The sequence below is a fragment of the Ambystoma mexicanum genome, chromosome 9 (genome assembly GCF_040938575.1).
Source record: "Ambystoma mexicanum isolate Mex_15411 chromosome 9, UKY_AmexF1_1, whole genome shotgun sequence".
In the NCBI taxonomy this organism is placed as follows: Eukaryota; Metazoa; Chordata; class Amphibia; order Caudata; family Ambystomatidae; genus Ambystoma; species Ambystoma mexicanum.
Window position 1 is genome coordinate 994925912 of NC_090931.1, and position 20540 is coordinate 994946451.

General features: G+C 54.1%; 1 pseudogene; it reads right to left on the minus strand.

The window, feature by feature from the left end:
- LOC138487433 (dynein beta chain, ciliary-like) overlaps positions 1-20540 on the minus strand; it is a 350938-nt pseudogene that overhangs the window by 161093 nt on the left and 169305 nt on the right.

Here is a 20540-nt window from a genome sequence, read left to right on the forward strand (position 1 = left end):
CTGGATGCAGGGGGGTGGGGGTGCAGGGGGACATGAGTTGGACATGAGTGGGGGCCTGGTGGAGGGTGCCCCTGACTGCTGGGGGGTGTGGGTGCTGGGAGACAGGAGTGGGGGCCTGGTGGAGGGTGCCCTGCACTGCTTGGGGGTGGGGGTGCAGGGGACATGAGTTGGACATGAGTGGGGGCCTGGTGGAGGGTGCCCCTGACTGCTGGTGGGTGGGGGTGCAGGGGGACAGGAGTGGGGGCCTAGTGGAGGTTGCCCTGCACTGCTGGGGGAGGGGGTGCTGGGAGACATGTGTGGGGGCATGGTGGAGGGTGCCCTGCACTGCTGGGGGGTGGGGGTGCTGGGAGACATGTGTGGGGGCCTGGTGGAGGGTGCCCCTGGATGCTGGGGGTGCTGGGAGACATGAGTGAGGGCCTGGTGGAGGGTGCCCTACAGTGCTGGGGGTGGGGGTGCAGGGGGACATGAGTTGGACATGAGTGGGGGCCTGGTGGAGGGTGCCCCTGACTGCTGGTGGGTGGGGGTGCAGGGGTTCATGAGTTGGACATGAGTGGGGGCCTGGTGGAGGGTGCCCCTGACTGCTGGTGGGTGGGGGTGCAGAGGGACATGAGTGGGGGCCTGGTGGAGGGTGCCCCTGGATGCTGGGGGGTGGGGGTGCTGGGAGACATGTGTGGGGGCCTGGTGGAGGGTACCCTGCACTGCTGGGGGGTGGGGGTGCTGGGGGACATGAGTGGGGGCCTGGTGGAGGGTGCCCCTGGATGCAGGGGGTGGGGGTGCAGGGGGACATGAGTTGGACATGAGTGGGGGCCTGGTGGAGGGTGCCCCTGACTGCTGGTGGGTGGGGGTGCAGGGGGACAGGAGGGGGGGCCTGGTGGAGGGTGCCCTGCACTGCTGGGGGGTGGGGGTGCTGGGAGACAGTAGTGGGGCATGGTGGAGGGTGCCCCTGGATGCAGGGGGGTGGGAGTGCAGGGGGACAGGAGTGGGGGCCTGGTGGAGGGTGCCCTGCAGTGCTGGGGGGTGTGGGTGCTAGGAGACAGGAGTGGGGGCCTGGTGGAGGGTGCCCCTGGATGCAGGAGGGTGGGGGTGCAGGGGGACAGGAGTTGGGGCCTGGTGGAGGGTGCCCCTGACTGCTGGTGGGTGGGGGTGCACGGGGACAGGAGTGGGGGCCTGGTGGAGGGTGCCCCTGACTGCTGGGGGGTGTGGGTGCAGGGGGACAGGATTGGGGGCCTGGTGGAGGGTGCCCTGCACTGCTGGGGGTGGGGGTGCTGGGCGACATGCGTTGGTGGGCAGTATTGCAAGGTGACATGTGGGTTGGCTGGGGGGCATGGCCTTGGTGGATGGGCTGCTTGCGGGACATGTGCAGGGGTGCAGGGTAGTCCCCTGTTGTGTGGGCCGCCTGCAGGGGCCGTGGAGGGTGTAGAGGGAACAGCTGGGAGGACCCACATGGCCAATTCACGTGTGGGACTCCCCGGCACCCCCGAAATACACGTAGGCTGCTGGATTCGCGTGTGGAATTTCCCGCGCACCCAGAGTACACGTACCCTGCTGAAATTGCGTGTGGAACTTCACGCGCACACCGAAATACACGTACCCTGCAAATTTGCGTGTGAAACTTCCCGCGCACCCCAGAATACACGTGCCCAGGCCAATCGCGTGTGGAACGTCCCGTGAACCCCGTAATACACGCACACGAAATGTTTTCACACAGCGGGTGTCCGTGTTTGTCGGTACCCCTTTGCACCTCATTTGTCCTAGAGGGCCACAGTTTGGATCATTCATCATAGCTGTATATGGGTGCTTTTTGTTAGCGCACATTTTGGCGCACATTTATTTCAGGCGCAGGGACACTACCGCCTGCTTTCTTGTGGCGTACTTGTTTGGGCCTGTGCGCGTCTTTGACCGTGCGCTGGTTTGCCCTATTCGATTCCATGAATACGAGTTGTAGGCGAGCGTGTGGGCGTTCCGCGCACTTGCCTCCTGTATTTCCCCCGTGACGCCCATATTTTCACGCGTTGTTCCCCATTCCGAGTGTTACGCCCCGTGTTCCGCCTACTTTTGTAATGTGTGCCGCGCTTTGTGCGATTTCGCAGCGGCCGTGGCGCACGCCGTTGGATGACCAGTGCGCCAGCGTGCGCCGCGCACTTTTTCAGCGCACATCCAATATTTTTCTCACGCACGGACTTCCATGAATCGATGTGCGCTGGTTTTTCTGCGATTTTCGCAGATGCACTGCGATTTTCGCACTTTTACTGCAAATCGCACGTTTTGGCACCTCTGCGCCGGAATTTTCGGCACACATTAATTCCATGAATCGGCCTGCTAGTCTATAGATCACAATGAAATCGCATTGCTTCCCCAGGGTTGCATACTTTAGTATCTATTGAGTGTCAACTCAGGTTGAAGAGTCTATATTCCACAACATTATGAATGTCCATTAACAACATTAACTTTCTCAGAAGTGGCACCTTCATGTGGAGGGGAGAGGTGTGGCTTGAGATGCCACTTCCACAAATAACAGATCTGCTAGCTAGAGCAGGGACAGCAGTGTCTTCATAGCCCCTGCCCCTGCTCTCCTTGCAGCCCTCCTGCACCCTTGTAGCTCCTAGCCCATTGTATCAATGAGTAAGGCGCCAGGAGCTGAGAGCCCATGGAAGACCAGGAAGCACTGCTTGCCTACCCGTTTGCATACCCTCTCTTGCTTCACTTTCTCAAGTATTCTGGAGAGGCAGGTACCCTCTTTTACCCCTTTTGTCTTATCTCTCCCACGCCCAGAAACAGGCATCATGTGTAGAGGCGGCTTAGTGTCAGGTGCGGCTTTGAGTCGTGTTGACTTCTCCTGCAGCAGCATTGTGATCCTGCCTGCCTGTTGCTTTGCCTGACCATAACATCTTTTGGAGTTTGGTTGGTGCCCAGTGGTTCAGGGGGCTCTTTTATTAGGCTTTTTAGCCACACTGACTGGTGTACCTGTGGCCTGGGAAAATTGTGTGGCTAAAGGTGTTGACACCGCAAGGAGCAATGAAGGGGATATTGAGAGTATTTTTATATATAGTGGGCCTCATTACGAGGAAGGAGGTAACCATGCCGCTATTTGCGGCATGGCTACCCCCATTCCGGGTACCGGGTCCGGGTTCCTGGAATGGGAAAACGCTTGGCCATTCCGAACCCAGACCCTGTACATCCCTATTCCCATTCGAGCCCCCATAGGGCTCAATGGGAATGGGGAGGGTGCAATCAACGGGCCCGTTAATAACGGGCCCGTTGTTTGCATCCTGGTCTGCTCACTGGACCCGCTAAGGATGCCTGGTTTTACCAGGCGTCCTTACCGGGTCCTGCGAGCAAACCTCGTAATGCGGCGGTGGGGGTTAGCGGGGCTGGCACCTCTACCCGCCCTGTTAACCCCCTACCGCCTTCCTCATAATGAGGCCCACTGATTTGTAAATTGTTTTTCAAATATTTTTTATTAGGCCCATACCACTTTCACATAAATTTTTGTTGGCAAAGCTTATTTAACATTTGCTCTTATATTTGCCCAGTTATTTACCTTTTGACTGTGTTATGGGCAAAAGTAAAGCAATGCCCAATGTCTCTCCTGTACATGTTAGACAGAGCAAACACTCTTGGCTCATGCAACCAATACCTGAGGATAACGTATTGATTGAAGTAATAATGGAATTACTCCTGATGGACCTCAATAAGGCTCCTAGTAATCAGAAACAAACTAGAACCAAACTAGGAAATTCTAGTTTAAAACAGATTGGAGGTAATACAGGTCCTCTTCCATTGAAGCAATCCCACGTACATCCCCATTTGGACTGAATCTAAAACTCCTAGCAGAGATCTTTGCCTCATGTGGGATTCCACAGAATTAGTAGAATCCCTGAGTTACCACAATCAAGTGGTTTGAAAGAATTACATTGTTCCAGCTAAAGTAATTTTTCAACTAAGAATACAAGAGCTAATCCAGCTCTGCAAACTATATTCCTTTGAATATTTGGATCTTCCACCAAACCTTGTTGAGGTCTTTACTGCTGGTGCTAGTCTTCACGACAAAAGTTTACCAATATTAACATCACAAACCATCACATAAAGCATGGATAAGAGCAAGGTACATTTGCAAAACTTTGATAATGATGAAGGGCATGTCCTATATCCAAATGTTCTGAAACTCAACAATACATTTGAGATATTAATGGGTAAAGATAAATTCCTATTGGGATCAACAGCACCTAAAACCTTACTTTCAGCCAGCTCGGAGATAGGGGAGTATGCCAAATGCAATCCAGAAGGCATCATAGGCCATCTGTGACTTTCACTGCCGATTTACTATAATCCTGTAAATGAAGTTACATTGCAACACTGCCCCTATTTATTACATGCCAGCGCTGTAACAATATGTGGAACGACCTCTTGGTTTATAGAAGGAGCTAAATCAAATTAAGAACAACATTACTTGAACAGTCATACCCTTGAACTTGCATTAAACATACCAAGTAACTAATATGTGAGCAAAAGAGGTCCAGAGGTTTCTGAGAACTCTCAGCCTCACTGGTAAGCACTCATGTAATTTCCCTTTGCTCTTATGTTGTGTTATGTTATGTTATGTTATGTTATGTTATGTTATGTTGTTATATGGCATTTATATAGCGCTCTATATATCATTGTTATGACCTGGAAGCGCTGGTAGGTTGAGCGCCATCGGGGACCGTAGTCCTGGTCAGATGAGTGAGTAAGGTATCATAGAGTGCTTGAGTGCACCGATTATGTGTGCATCTGGAGCGATTGTCTGATGGCAGCTGCATCCAGGCATTAGGTGAGGTGGTATTTGAATCAGTTAAATGTGTGCATTCTGGAGGATAATCACCAGGACTGGCTTCAGGCTGCCTTGGGCCTATGTAGGATGCGTATGTGTGCAGCTAACCCGATTTTGAGGGTTATAGCTGCGTTGTATCAGAGTGTTGAGGTTTTTATGAAGTATTGTTCGTATGTGAGCAGCTAGGCCGAAATTGATAGAGGGGTGAAGCTGTGCTCTAATTGTGTGTTGGTGTAAAATAGAGAGCGAGCATGGCGATATGAGAGGAGAGTGTCTGTGAGGAGGATTTGGTCTAACGAGCTTGTTGTTGTGGATTTTGGTCCAGGTTTGCGATTGCTGCAAAATGTAATCGTAACTTAATAGCCGCATTCAGTAGCGTTATTGCTCGGGGTCTCTCTGAACATTTGTTATCAGGTTGCAAGGTCTCAGCAGTCTTAAATGGTCATAACTGGCATTACAGAAAAAGTCAGGTTAAGCTAATGTGACTTCTCATTTGCCCATGGGAACAGAAGCCTCCACAGGAAGAAACTCGATCACTGCTCTCACGAGTTTCTAGAGTAAACTCAACTCATGAGGAAAAAGGTAAACAAATTCAACAATATCCTGAACCTATTCGCCAATGTTCAGTTGACCCAATTCCAGGAACCTATCCTCTCAGAAATTCCAATGCGCCAGGAACTCACGTTGGCCAAACAGTGAATGAAATTATATACACGGCTGACATCAAGAGATTAAAAGAGAAGGTTCAGGAGGACAATGATGGGCGAATTACCAAATGCTGTTTTTTGGATCACATTCAAAAGAGGGTGTAAACTAATAATCTGCATGGACATTGGGCTTCATTATGACCCAGGCGCTAATGGGTTAACGGCGCCGTAAAAGGCTGCGGCGCCGTTAACCTATTAGCGCCTAATTACGAGGTCCCTTTGCGGGACCCGACCTTAACGGCTGGTGTAGACCAGCCGTTAATGTAGGGACCCGCAAAGGGACCTTGGTGCTAATTACGATGCCGCAATTTGCGGCACCGTACTTAGCGCCTTCCCCATTCTCATTGAGCCCTATGGGGCAAAAATGGGAATGGGGAAGGGCCATGGAGGAAGGGGGAATTACCGCCCCGCCAACCTTGTAATGGGCTGGTAATTTCCCCTTTCTCCATGGCGGAGTCGGTAACTTACCGGCATGGACCATGGTGCTAATAGCACCATGGTCTTCTGCCAGGGTCGTAATGAGTCCCATTATCTATGAAAAACAGATTAACAGGTCCATTCATGGAAATAATGTGCGCTGAAATTTTCAGCGCAAGCGTGCGAAAGCGCGCAAATCGCAGTGCCAGTGCGAAAAAATCGCAGCGAAACCCGCGCACAGCGATTCATGGAAGTCCATGCGTGAGGAAATTCCAGGATGTGCGCCAAAATACTGCGTGGCGCACGCTGGTGCACATGTCTTCAAACCACGTGCGCTAAGCGCACAGCGAAAGCGCACATAGCATGGCACACACAACAAATGTAGGCGTAACACGGGGCGTGACACGCGGAATGGGGAACAACGCGTGAAAATGTGGGCGTCACGGTGGAAGTACAGGAGGCAAGTACGCGGAACGCCCACACGCTCGCCTACAACATGTATTCATGGAATCGAATAGGGCAAACCAGCGCACAGGCAAAGACGCGCACAGGCCTAACCACGTCCGCCAAACGAAGGCAGGCGGTAGCGTCCCTGCGCATGAAAGAAATGTGCACCAAAATGTGCGCTAACAAAAAGGACATATATAAAGCCATGATGAATGTCCCATACTGTGGCCCCCTAGGACAAATGATGTGCAAAGGGGTACGCGACAAACACTGACACCCGCTGTGTGAAAAATAGCGTGTGCATGTATTTCGGGGGTGCACGGGAAGTCCTACGCGCGATTGGTCCTGGGGGAGCGGGTACGTGTATTTCATGGGTTCGCGTGAAGTTTCACACGCGATAGGCCTTGGGCGAGCGGGGTACGTGTATTTCAGGGGTTTGCATGAAGTTTCACACACGATTGGCCTTGGGCGAGCGGGGTACGTGTAAATCTGGGGTGCGCGGGAAGTTTCACACACAATTGGCCTGGGTACGTGTATTTCAGGGGTGCACGGGAAGTTTCACACACGATTTTGCTGTCAGAGCAGGGAACGTGTACTTCGGGGGTGCGCAGGGAGTCCTACACGTGAATTGGCAGTGTGGGTCCCCCCAGGTGTCCCCTCTACCCCCTCCACGACCCCTGCAGGCAGCCCACACCACAGGGGACTACCCTGCACCCCTGGCCATGTCCCGCAGGCAGCCCATCCACCATGGGCATGCCCCCCAGCCAAGTCACATGTCACCTTGCAATATGATCAACAACTCATGTCCCCTTGCACCCCAACCCTCCAGCAGTCAGGGGCCCCTGCCAGCAGGCCCCCACGCATGTCCCACTCATGTCCCCCTGCACCCCCAAACCCCAGCAGTCCGGTGCACCTGCCAGCAGGCCCCCACTCATGTCCGCTGCACCCCCAGCAGTCAGGGGCCCCTGCCAGCAGGCCCCCACTCATGTCCCCTTGCACCCCCACCCCCCAGCAGTCAGGGGCCCCTGCCAGCAGGCCCCCACTCATGTCCCCCAGCACCCCCACCCCCCAGCAGTCAGGGGCCCCTGCCAACAGGCCCCCACTCATGTCCCACTCATGTCCCCCTGCACCCCCACCCCCCAGCAGTCAGGGGCACCTGCCAGCAGGCCCCCACTCATGTCCCCCTGCACCCCCACCCCCCAGCAGTCAGGTGCACCTGACAGCAGGCCCCCACTCATGTCCCCCTGCACCCCCACCCCCCAGCAGTCAGGTGCATCTGACAGCAGGCCCCCACTCATGTCCCACACATGTCCCCCTGCACCCTCACCCCCCAGCAGTCAGGGGCACCTGCCAGCAGGCCCCCACTCATGTCCCCTTGCACCCCCACCCCCCAGCAGTCAGGGGCCTTTGCCAGCAGGCCCCCACTCATGTCCCCCTGCACCCCCACCCCCCAGCAGTCAGGGGCACCTGCCAGCAGGCCCCCACTCATGTCCCCTTGTACACCCACACCCCAGCAGTCAGGGGCCCCTGCCAGCAGGCCCCCACTCATGTCCCACTCATGTCTCCCTGCACCCCCACCCCCCAGCAGTCAAGGGCACCTGCCAGCAGGCCCCCACTCATGTCCCACTCATGTCCCTCTGCACCCCCACCCCCCAGCAGTGCAGGGCACCTGCCAGCAGGCCCCCACTCATGTCCCCCAGCACCCCCACCCCCCAGCAGTCAGGGGCCCCTGCCAGCAGGCCCCCACTCATGTCCCACTCATGTCCCCCTGCACCCCACCCCCCAGCAGTCAGGGGCCCCTGCCAGCAGGCCCCCACTCATGTCCCACTCATGTCCCCCTGCACCCCCACCCCCCAGCAGTCAGGGGCACCTGCCAGCAGGCCCCCACTCATGTCCCCCAGCACCCCCACCCCCCAGCAGTCAGGGGCCCCTGCCAGCAGGCCCCCACTCATGTCCCCCTGCACCCCCACCCCCCAGCAGTGCAGGGCACCTGCCAGCAGGCCCCCACTCATGTCCCACTCATGTCCCCCTGCACCTCCACCCCCCAGCATGGAAATGGCGATTCCATGACACAAACCAAAAGTCAACTATGTACATCAACACATGTCCGCCACACGAAGGCAGGCGGTAGTGTCCCTTCGCATTAAAAAAATGTGCGCTATCAAAAAGCACGTATATACAGCTCTGATGAATTTCCCATACTGTGGCCCTCTAGGACAAATGACGTGCAAAGGGGTACGCGACAAACACGGACACCCGCTGTGTGAACAATGGCGTGTATTTCGTGGGTGCGCGGGAAGTTTCACACGCGATTGTGCCTGGGTGAGCGGGGTACGTGTACTTCAGGGGTGGGCGGGGAAGTACAGGAGGCAAATGCGCGGAACGCCCACACGCACGCGCCAAAAAAGACGCGCTAATCTGGAAACACGTACGCCAGCAGGAAGCAGGCGTACGTGGACCCGCGTAGCATAAAAGTGCACACAAACAACAAGCAAGCTCAGATGCCAGGATGAACATACCGTTCCTAGCAGCAGTGGTCGTGGGATACCGCAGGAGGAGGAGGAGGATAGTCAGGCCCAGAATGTTCACACCCAGAACCAGCCTTTTTTGGCATGCCTTATGACCAGGTGTATGGGAGGTACAGGTTTCCACCTCACATAATATTCGACCTGGTCAGTGAGTGGGAGGATGACCTCACATCACCCACCCTCTGCTCCCAAGCACTCAGCCCCCTGGAGAAGGTCCTCAATGTACTGCACTTTTTGGCCACCGGATCATTTCAGCGGACAAGTGCCATAGTGGGGGGGGGTGTCACAGGCCACGCAGTCACGCTGCCTACACCAGGTCTTGGCCATCATGACTGCATGCCCATCAGTGCGCAGGCACATATACCTGCCCAGAACACCTGCAGAAAGGCAGGCTGTCGTCCAGGATTTCTACGGGGTGGCACAATTCCCCAAAGTCCTAGGTGCCATTGATTGCACCCATGTGGCCCTACGTCCCCCAGGGCATCAGAGCACATCTATAGAAACCGCAAGCACTGGCATTCCATCAACGTGCAGGTAGTATGTGATGCCAAGGGAATCATCACCTCAGTATATGCCAACTATCCAGGGTCCACCCACGACAGTTTCATTTACAGAATGTAAACCCTAAACCGGGACCTAGAAGCTAGGCGGCATGGCGATACATGGCTGCTTGGTGAGTATAAATGCCACAGCACCTGCATGCATGCCAGATACTGAGTAATGTCACAACCCCACTAATGATACCCATCACCACCTCCCCAGGGGACAGTGCCTACCCTCTGAGCACCCACATGATGACGCCAATTTGGAACCCCACCACGCCACCCGAGGTAAGATACAACACAGCCCATATTGCAACCCGGGGCATAGTGGAGCGCACATTCAGAGTGCTCAAGTCACGCTTTCGCTCCCTTGACCGTTCTGGTGGGCAGCTGTTATACGCTCCCCCAGTAGTGTGCAGGATCATAGTGGCAGCATGTGTCCTGCACAGCGTTGCAACACGCCGGGGCCTGCCGGTGGACATGGTGGTGCCCCAACATCCCCAACCACATGCATGCCCGCTGCGCATGGGAGGGGAAAGGGCACGGGGTGAGGCAGCTCGAACACAGCTGGTGGCTAATTACTTCACTTAGAATCACACCCCTGTGGAGTGCACACAGCCCTGCCACATACCAGCTGACAATCAATGATGATGACATGAGGGACAGTCAACTGTCACAACCATACCATCCTGAGATTGGTCTTCTGGAAGTGTCACAATGTGTGCATCCCTACCTAGAGAAACACCACCAATGCTGTGTCATCAAAAGACACATATGCTGCTAAATGCATGACCCCCTTGCAAAATACAACATGAGAACAGTGCCATGTCACCCAACCCCTCCCCAGCACCGCCACCCAACACACCATGGCATGTCATGCTATGTGAGAGCAAACAAAGCAATCCCAAACACCTGACACAAGTGTCACAAAGTACAGTGTCCCTAATGGAAACTGGCCACACACAATATGCTCATAGTAATGTTGAACTAACAACACTCATGACCAAATACTTACCAACTAAACAATGCATCTAGACAAGTTCAAACATTTCTAAAACATGACAGTACTAATTTGAAGTAGTCGTAGTCATACAACCTGAATATGCCACCACATCGCCCCCTTCAAACTGTAGTCTTGCAGCCTTCAAAACTGGTCTGTGTACTGCATACAACATAAACTCCATCTCCAAAGTAGACGGCCTTGTGAAGACATGAGGAATGAACCTGCAAATTCAGAGGGAGACATGGAAGCAAAATCATACATTAATACACCAGGCAGTGTACAATACAACAACAATATACACAAGGAATGTCTACACAGAATTGACTGCAGACTGCCCACACAGCTCATGGGAGCCCAACGTCACTGTGTACATCACTGTCACTTGGTCACACCCTTTGCAAGCCCATGGAAACAGGAAGCAGGAGGGGTGTGTGTCTCACGAACCCAAGCATCTAACCCAAACTCAGGACAAGCCTGCATGTGCCCAGCCGGAATACAGTGGATGCCCACGGGAGCCACACAAGGCAACACACTGTCAATTTTTTTTTCAAAAATCAAAAATCAAAATTCAAAAATCAAAAATCAAAAATCGAAACTCAAAAATCAAAAATCAAAAACCAAAAATGGCCATGTGGAGGACGGGGGGGAGGCCACCCAGGAGGTCCGAGGACAGGGTGTGCACCAACAGCCACCTGTGTGGATGTTGGGGAAAAAAAACACCTCCATGAGCTCATGGCCTGCACGGCAATGCCAATGTGGGAGAACTGCTGCCGTCGCTCTCATGACCCTCTGCTGCTGCATCAGGAGGTGGTGGTGCTATGGGAGGCAGCCCACGCAAAGCCCTGGTATGGTCCTCCATGGCAGCAAGCATGCGGGTGTGGAAGGTCTCGTTCTGGAGGATTATAGTGCGGAGATCCCCATGCAACACCTGACGGGATGCCCGGATCTCCTCCCGAGTTGCCCACATCTCAGCTGAGAGCATACTTGTGAGGTGCTCCAGCCGCTGTTCTGCCCTAAAATTAGCGGAAGTCTCAAGCTCAAGAAGAGTCTGCCTGAGGTTATGGAGTTCTTCGCTAAGGGCTTCCCTGTGGGCCTGGGACTCTATTGAGATGGATTGGCACAGAGTCTCCAGTGCCGCCCGTCGGTCCCTATTGGACGCCAACATGTCTTCCCTGTGTGAATGGCAAATGGAGTCTGTTGCCTGCTGTAGTTGCTCCATCTGCCTTTCAGGGGGGATAATGGAAGTGGCCACCCTCTCCATTGCCTGAGCCATCATTTCAACTGATGCTGCCTGTTGGGTTGCCATAGCGTACATGGAGTTCTCCCATATGCTATTGCCTGGTGGCGTACGGCCACCGCGTCGACGGGCACCACACCTGTTTGGGGCAAGGCGATGTGCACCTTGCTGTGCTGGCACCGCCTGAGGCTGCAGGCCTGCATTCCCCCGCTGGTGCCCGGTCGTGCCTGGGATTCCTCCTGGGTCTGCACCATCTTCTCAACCTCAACAGCATCAAGTGCATCATCCCCTGCAAAAACATGAAAAAATGGAAACAGGCATTAGCACCATAGCACACAAATAGGCCTGTCAAGCTACCGAACCAGTACATGATTCACACATGTCCCACATGACTATAACCCTCCCATGCCTGCACTGTCACTAAGTAGTAAGGGGAGGCAAAAGGCAGACACTGATGACACCAATGTGGGAGAGCAACACATTTGCTGCATGCTGGGTAGCACTGCCATCACACATTGGCCTGTGAGTGGCATGTCCAATACACATACATGACACATGGCAGCACACAGATGGCATTTAGCATAGCCATGGTACATTTGACAAGTACAGCCATATGTCAGTGATTAAGTACTGTCACCCATCCATGTGAGATGGACATGATGACATGAAAAATGCTGCATAATGTGACTAAGTACACATGTGCCAATCACTGCAACACATGCAAGGTACAAGAATACAGTAATAGTTGTCTGATCTATTTTTCGTCACATTGACATCACAGGAAACATCTGTCATTTTCCACATGCAAACAGGCACTCATCTAAACATTTGTTCTGGCCAATACTCCATCAGCCTGAATGGTCTCATTGTGTACATATCCAGGTAAAGCATTGCCCCAGTGTGGCCAGTAAACAATGACCGAAGCATATCACATATGTCACAATATGGTTGATAAATGTCTAGCAAAAAAGTGGAGAGTGGAAAATATTATCCTGAAGGCATACTTACAAATTCTGACCAATGTAGTTGCAAGATGGCAGTACAAGGTCAACTGCACAATTGTGGACCTAATAGGATACTGTGGGCAGAAGGGATGCAGTCATAGCCAAATACAAGGCACGTGATCCCATGTGAGGAAGGAAATGGGTGACCCATAACACTCTGGAGTACACACCTCACCTGGCACTCAATCAGAACTTGTCACCCAAAATACATACACATACACTACACACACACGCATGGGCACTCACCGGACAATGCTTCGTATTCAGGTAGTTCTTCCACACCTCGGATCTGTTCCTCTGTGACGAAGGTCCCAGCAACAGACTCATGTTCAGTGAGTTTGTTGTCCTCTTGTGGAGACCCACCGCCAGTAGCGGCATGATTTGAGGCCAGCTTCTTCTTTGCTCTGCGTTTCAGGTCGTTCCACTGCTTGTAGCAATCACCAACTGAGCGCCTCACAAATCCAAGGGCACTTATGCGGTCTGCGATGATCTGCCAGTGTGCCTGACGTTGACCAGGTGTGGTCTTGCACCCTGCAGTCAACAGCATTTTGTGGCTATATGCCGACACATAGCCCACAAGTGCATCAAGTTCCGAATTATTGAAGCAAGGCTTCCTTGAGGTACCGGAGTGTGTAGCCGTGCCTGGGGTCTCAGTCTGTTGTGCCAGAGCACCCTTCTTCCTCTTTTTAGAAGGTGGAGCGGAGCCAGAGTGGCTAACGCTGCTCTGGTCAGTAGGGGCAGAAACACCGGTGGACTGGGTAGTTGGAGTGTGCGAATGCACAATGACCATAGGACTTGGTGCAGGCATTGTCTGAAGTGTGATGTTGGCAGGGGGAACATCAGTATGATGGACCAGGACCAACACTGTCCTGGCTGGGAGAGTCAGAGCTGGGGTGGATGGAGCTGCAGCTGCTCCTGCAGCCTCCCCACCCTGCCTACTTGGGGCAGCAGATGACATAGCTGCCCCAGAAACACGTGGCTTGGAGCCAACAACTTGCACCGCCACAGGTGGCTTAGACTTGCTGACCTGGAAGTCAGCCAGGGAGTCATCCTGTGCCAGGTCAGGTGCCACAATTGCCTGGTCCAACAAGGGCTGAGCTGGGATGGTCTCAGCCACGTTTCCCTCAACCATGGGGGGGGCATGGGTGCCCCTGATTGGTCTTCCACACATGGGGGTACAGGGGCACCCTGCAAATCCTGGCCACATCCCCTACCGCACCCACCACGTCCACCTCTTGAAGGTCGGCCACCTTTGCCTCCCTTACCGCTTGTTCGCCTCCCAACCATGGCACTGATGTTGTTGTGCGTATGGGAGGAGCAGTAAACTATTGTCCTGGGCAATTGGGGGTCAAAGGGGTAGGGTACTAGATGGAATTTGTACCCTAGTGCTCTAACAAGGCTGTCTGTGACCCCTGGGGGAAGATGACGGGTCACGCAATGCACAGGCAGCCCAAAAACAAAAATAAACGTGCACGCAACCCCTCGTAGACCACGTGCGTGGAAAAATGAACCCACACTACGCTGTGGCACCCAGAAACACAAAAATAAGCGTACGCGTAATACACGCAGCCTACAATGACCTCTGAAGGGGAGTGCGACACACGGGGCAAGCACAGTTGCTAAGTGCGGGCGAAACTCACCGTCTGCCTGGAATAAGAATGTGAAACAACCCCGCCAAAAGAAGAATTGTACGCTGTCTGAGGAGACAGGACAAACGGAGAAGTGAACACTGTTTGAGGAAACAGGCCAAAAAAAAGTAGAAAAATGAAAGCTGTCAGAGGTAACAGGGAGTATGAACTTGAAAAGCTGTTAAGTAATCTCGTGTGAACCGACAAGAAGTACGGAATTCACCCACTCGCTCTCCACAAAAAGCACGTACAAGAAAATGGCGTTCTACACGTACTTTTTAAACTGGCCCACACGTACACGTCACTTACGCTTGTACGCATCCTTTCCTCCAATTACACGCGCTGACACTTGGACGTGCAGCTTTTCCACGTGTGCTCTGTCATCACGTGCTATGAGGGAAACACCCGCGCGCGTCACGTCACAGACACGCTTACGCGCTAAGGGCCTTTGGTCCAATGATATCGCATACGTGCGCTGATGCGTGCGCTGATGCGCTTACGCGCTAAGGGCCTTTCCTCGTATTACACGCTGGCGTGCAAGATTTTCACGTGCCAAATTACTCCATATCAAGCTGGCCACATGTACACAGAAGACCATGCTCCTACCCTGAAGGCCATTTTCCTGCCCCCAAGAGCCCCGAGCACGCTCCCACCAGCCATCTGCTGCTGCCTGTCTGCCTGCTGCCCACGTGCTCTGCTATTTGGTGCCTGCACGTCAGCCATCTGCAAGGGTCCAGTTGCTGTGTCCACCCCTGCTGGAACCGAAGACTCCCGACTGGGATTCCATCGCTCCACAGCCCAGCCCCAGGACCCAGTTGCCCACCCACTCCTGCCTCTGGGGTTGCCATGTCGGGCACATCTCCATCTGGCACCACTGGCAACCCCCAGCCAGAGAGGCAGAGGGCCACCAGCTTCACTGCCACCGAAGTTGGAATCCTGGTGGAGCATGTCCTGGGACATTATGATGCCCTCTTCGGAACAAGACGCGCCAACAAGGAAGGACGGACCAGGATCTGGAGGGACATCGTGACTGCCATCAACGCGGAGGGGATGGCAGTCCGCGAATTCTATCATGTCAAGAAGCGCTGGGAGGACTTCAGGTCCAGGACCCTCAACAAGGCCCGGCACCTCGTGGAGGGGGGCCGGGTCAGCCTGAGCAACATCCAGATGAGGGTCCTGGAACGCGTAGGCCCAGAGCTCCACGGCCAGATCCTTCGGAGGCAGACCCGTCTGGAGTTGAGCGGTAAGTGGCCAAGCATTGCTGTGTGAGACAGGGCATGTTGCAGTGTGCTGGTAGTCTGATACTTGCCTGTATGTGTGACATAGGCCATGTATGGATGTGTGTGTGCAGGGACATCATGGTCATGCATGTGGTACCAGTTATGTGTGAACCACATGGTGCATGTGTTTTAATGCAACATGGGGACCTCTATGCAGAATGCACACCTGAAAGCATGCCAGTCTCTGTTCCTGGACATGGAGGGGGGGTGAGGAATGGGTGCTGATGTCATATACATGTATAGTGCACATGTGTGTGTGTGTGTGTGTGTGCGCAAGAGAAGTGTGTGTTTGACTTTGAAATGCCATGGATGCATGTGACTTTGAAGGCAACATCTTGGTTTACAGGGGCCCTTGTACATGGGTGTTGATGTTGATTGCAGGCGGCAGGAGTGTTTCTGCATGTGTGTTGCATGCATTGACCCATGTGTTGTGGAAAGACAGGAAGGAAGTTACATTTGACAGTGCCACTCATGTGTTATTGCTTCGTGTCTAGGGTATTTTGTACTGTACCCTGATGCTTGTGTTCTATGTCTCCCTCTATGCAGCGTCAAGTGAAGAAGCCAAGCGACGGGGATGCCTCCACCGGGTGGCGACGCAGCCACCCTCCCAGGAATTACCATCATCCGGGAGCGAGGGGGCTGGTGCCGCGTCTGCCACAACGGCTGTGGCGGAAGGGCCGGGTGAGCCCCCACAGGGGCTTCCAATGGCGGAAGACGGTGTGGAGACATCTAGGTTGGTGGTCTCCACAGAGGAGGAGGAGCCAGCTACTGAGCCGCACATGGGGCCTGGTGGGGGTAGTACCACTGGTGCAAGTGGTGCAGTCCAGGGCCAGGGTCAGGAGGCAGCACAGGTCACCGCGAAGGGGCCTGTGCATGTCGCTGTCCTTGACCCTGTGACTGCACCATCATGCACCAGCAGGGAGGCCCTGTCCCAGGCCCGTCCACAGGTAGGGGAGAGTGCCATATCACCTGCCTCTCCACTACCTGCGGGCGAGGGGTCCCGCGACCGTATGGGATCCGTCCTGGTGGGTGTCGCATTGCGCACGCATGTCATTCATGATGACGTGCATTCTGCCTGGGCGGAGAACGCACGCCATCACGAAGAGCAGCGTCGTGACGTGGCACTGCTGGGAGGGGCCCTGGTCGGTGGGTTCCTACATGTGTTGCGCACTCTGGCGAACCTCTCCTCCTCTGTGGAGGCTATGCGCCGGTCATTCTCCACATTGTCTTCCGGCCCAGATTCCACCAGGGCCCCCTGTGGACCTGGCATGACCAACACAGCCAGCTTGGTGGAGATCCCATCCCTGCCACAGTCGAGAGTTGGCGGTCCAGCAGGGGTGGACACCACAACTGGAGACCAGCAGATGGAGGATGTGCAGGAACCATCCGACAGGGCACATGGACAGCAGCAGCAGGAGCAGGCTGTAGGTGGGAGCAATGATGGCTCGGGGCCATCAACATCGGAGGGGCAGGCATCGGCCATAGGGCAGGAGGACCCAGGAATGGGAGTGTCTTCCGTGTGGCAGCGGTTGGGCCAGCAGATAGATACGGAGCGGCAGCGGGCGGAAGAGGCACGGCTCACGATGTTCAGGGCGGAGAACTCCATGCGTAGGGCCCTGAGGCGGTTCGAGTGCCTCGAGGCCATTCGCCGTGACCTGGAGATCCAGATGTCATCGTCCCTGCGAACCCTCGAGGCCATGGAAGAGGACCGCCTCCGGGACATCGAGCAGGAGTTCGATGATGCACTGGCCCGGGACATCAACAAGTGAGCCGTTGGACTTGCCCGCTGCCCTTGTAAATAGTTAGTTAGTTAGTATGAGCTTTCCTTTCGTTTTTTCTTTATTTTGGACCACTTGGACAATGCACCACATTTTTGTATATAGTTTTTTTTTATTAGGTAGTAGTTTTAGGTAGGTTTCATTTCTTAAGTTGGGCTCATGGACCCTGGATTCTTCAATTGTACATAGTTCTACATTGGATTCATTTTTTAAATATTTTTTTGTGTTCACCATGGAGCAAATGTTTTTACTATTTATTTTCCCTTGGATTTGATTTTTTGAACTGTGACTTTGGACAACATTTCTTTTTGGATTTCTTTTGCTTATGTTTTCTTGATTTTCATTATTTATCGGACATGAACCATTTATTTTGTTATTCCCATTGTTGTGTGTTTAATTTGATTTACGTTCATGGTATCTTTAATATATATTTTTTTATACTTCCATTTGTGGTATCATCTCATTGGTTTCATGTCATGATATGGGTTTTGACATTCACTTGCACCCATTGTGTGTGTGTGACGGACATGTGTTCATTTACATACTTGCCATTGGGGTTGTATCATGTAATTGGCATTTCTATGTGGGTGGATGCAATACTTGGGTGGGTCTTTGGCATGTGGAGGCTGGCCATAAGGGCCAGGGATCTAGATTGTGATGACGTGTTGGCTGGGGGACATGTGTCGGGGCCTGCTGGCAGGTGCCCTGCACTGCTGGGGGTGGGGGTGCAGGGGACATGTGTGGGGGCCTGCTGGCAGGTGCCCTGCACTGCTGGGGGGTGGGGGTGCAAGGGGACATGAGTGGGACATGAGTGGGGGCCAGAAGGCAGGTGCCCTGCACTGCTGGGGGGTGGGGGTGCTGGGGGACATGAGTGGGGGCCTGCTGGCAGGTGCCCTGCACGGCTTGGGGGGTGGGGGTGCAAGGGGACATGAGTGGGGCCTGCTGGCAGGTGCCCTGCACTGCTTGGGGGGTGTGTGTGCAAGGGGACATGAGTGAGGGCCTGCTGGCAGGTGCCCTGCACTGCTGAGGGGTGGGGGTGCAAGGGGACATGAGTGGGACATGAGTGGGGGCCTGCTGGCAGGTGCCCTGCACTGCTGGGGGGTAGGGGTGCAAGGGGACATGAGTGGGACATGAGTGGGGGCCTGCTGGCAGGTGCCCTGCACTGCTGCGGCTGGGGGTGCAAGGGGACATGAGTGGGGGCCTGCTGGCAGGTGCCCCTCAGTGCTGGGGGGTGGGGGTGCAAGGGGACATGAGTGGGACATGAGTGGGGGTCTGCTGGCAGGTGCCCCTGACTGCTGGGGGGTGGGGGTGCTGGGGGACATGAGTGGGACATGAGTGGGGGCCTGCAGGCAGGTGCCCCTGACTGCTGGGGGTGGGGGTGCTGGGGGACATGAGTGGGGGCCTGCAGGCAGGTTTCCTGCACTGCTGGGGGGTGGGGTGCTGGGGGACATGAGTGGGGGCCTGCTGGCATGTGCCCTGCACTGCTTGGGGGGTGGGGGTGCAAAGGGACATGAGTGGGGGCCTGCTGGCAGGTGCCCTGCACTGCTTGGGGGGTGGGGGTACCTGGGGACATGAGTGGGGGCCTGCTGGCAGGTGCCCTGCACTGCTGGGGGGTGGGGGTACAAGGGGGTAATGCATTGGTGATCACTAGTGCAAGGTGACATATGGCTTGGCTGGGGGGGCATGCCCATGGTGGATGGGCTGCCTGCGGGACATGTCCAGGGGTGCAGGGTAGTCCCCTGTGGTGTGGTCTGCCTGCAGGGGCCGTGGAGGGTGTAGAGGGAACACCTGGGAGGTGTGACAAGGAGTTCGGTCCAGCAAGGCCCTGGTTTAAGTGCAGAAAGGATTGCCCCGCTCAAGGAGCGTAAGCTGAAAGTGCAGAAATGTTGAACGAAGTGCAGCGGCCTGGAGGCAAGTGCGAAAGACTGGCGACGGAGCCAGGGACCTATAGACTCTGGAGGTGAAACGGGCAACCAGTCAGCAGACCAGATATCCAGATTTGGGTGGGAGAGACAAGTCACAAGTATTGTGATAGGTATAAGTAGGACTAGGAGTGATAACAATTATCTGTAAGTAATCCAAACATTACCTCGATGTCCCTCTTCCTCATCCCAGTACTTACTCTAGGAGGAATGTCCAAGCCGAGGATGGATTGGCCAAGAACTAATCAGAGCCATGGATGCTGCTAATACCTAACGCCTTTATTTAAATTAATGCACCTTGTTTTTCACACACACCACTGAAACCCCCCCTCCCCTCAACCGAAACATTGTAGAAGCAGCATGGCCTGCTAGGTTCAGGCTGTAATGATGTATACACATATTCAGGTAGGCAGATGTGGCCACCCTGTAAATGTTCTGAATGAGCACTCTATATGATTCTGCCCAAGAGGCCGCCATTCCTCTGGTACAGCATCTGTGTATCTGTGCTGGAAGAGGGGTACCTGTAACCACTTAGGCTTAATAAATCTCTTCCAATATCCACCTGCTGATGGATTTAACCAATGCATTTCTGCCCATATTAGCCTCTCCTAAGGGGACAAAGAGATTGCGCGAACCTCTGGAATCCTGTGTCCTATTCAAATATGTTAAGACAGTCCTTTTTACATAAAGAAACTGCCACTCCTGGGCATCCAGAGATGCTGGAATTGGGGGAAAATAGTCAGTAGGATCACCTTCTGTGTTCTATGAATCTTAGACGATACATTGGGGATATATTGAGCCTCACAATTTAAGACTATTGAGTCTGGTAGGACTTGAAGGAATGAGGCACTACACAGGACCCCAATCTCCTCTAAACAATGATTCGAGGGCATGGTCACCAGAAACACACCCTTCATTGTCAAGCATTTCAAGCTGCACAACTACAAGGACTCAAGGGGAAGAACCTTCCGGCACTATAGGATCAAATGAAGGTACCAAGGCAGAACCCCTAGGATAGCCAAGGGCCGAAAATATGTGCAGTTCTTAAGGATCTTGGTAACCAGCTCCATATATTCAAATGTTTAGACCCTTGTTCCCTGACCACCTGGATATCTGCCCACTGCATTCCTGAAGTAAATGCAATACCACCAACAGTGGTATTTCCCCAATACTTGTTATATCTTTCTGTGTTAGGATTTTCTGACATTCTGAATTGTGGAAGGTCTCTTAGATGCCA